Source organism: Colobus angolensis, unplaced genomic scaffold, assembly GCF_000951035.1.
Source record: "Colobus angolensis palliatus isolate OR3802 unplaced genomic scaffold, Cang.pa_1.0 Scaffold231, whole genome shotgun sequence".
In the NCBI taxonomy this organism is placed as follows: Eukaryota; Metazoa; Chordata; class Mammalia; order Primates; family Cercopithecidae; genus Colobus; species Colobus angolensis.
The window spans coordinates 76,019-77,131 of NW_012115500.1; positions in this window are offsets into that span (position 1 = coordinate 76,019).

Genomic DNA, 1,113 nt, shown 5'->3' on the forward strand with positions numbered 1-1,113 from the left:
AAGAGGACAAGTCAAGTGTATATGCTCAGACTATCTAATTAGTCCATCTTTACTATGTTTCAGAGTTTTATTTTGTGTACCAGGATATTTGTGATTAGTAATTGAACAGCCAGAATGTTCCTTTATACAATGAAACAAGGAGTTTTCGATTGTATTAAAAAATTAAAAATATAATTGTCACATGTACTCTGTCATCAGTGAAATACCATGAGAATATCTAGGTCTTTTAAAAGCTTGGATGTTCAAACCGCTCCTCTGCAGCAAGAATTTCCCAGCCTTGGCAACCTGTCCTGATGCAACTCTAAGTAGAAACATGTGACAAATATTCTTTTAATTTTTTTTTTGTAAGAGCGACAGGGTTTCACTCTGTTGCCCAGCCTGGAGTGTAGTGGTACGATCACAGCTCACTGCACCTTTAACTCCTGAGCTAAAGTTATCCTCACACCTCAGCATTTGAGTAGCTCGGACTCCAGACATATACCACCAAACCCAGATGATTTTTTAAAATTATTTTTTTAGAGATGGGGGTCTCACAGGCTCCATGACAACTATTCCCTTAAGACTTTCACATTCTTCTTTCTACATCAAAAATGAAAAACAAAACAAAACAAAAAGTTACCACCTGAAGTCACTTTCAAAAATTCTAAACGGTACATCTACCTCTACTCTTTAGAGTTGTCTGTGTCTTAGAGCCTCTTGAAGAGGTAATGTTACAATCTTTACTAAGTTATACAAAGCTCCTGTTATCCCTCCATTAATTTGAGCAATACTTACAGAGCACCTACTATGTGAAGGATACCATCCTCAGCATTGAGATACATGTGTAAAGAGAAGAAAACAAATCAGTATTTCTTTCTTTATTAACTTACATTCTAAAGAGTATCTCAAGTATTTTCTCCTCTCATTCACAGTAGAACTAAAGCTAATGCTAAAGGGCCTAATGTTTTAAAAACCGCTAACTTAAGTCATTTGCAGCAAATTCAATAACTATAAAATACATTGGAAATAATATAGAATAATAATTACAGATCTTCTATATTGATACTTGATGGTATCAGCAGTTAATAAGTTATAAAATGGTTAAAGTTTCTACTTTTATATTAAGCATTTAAC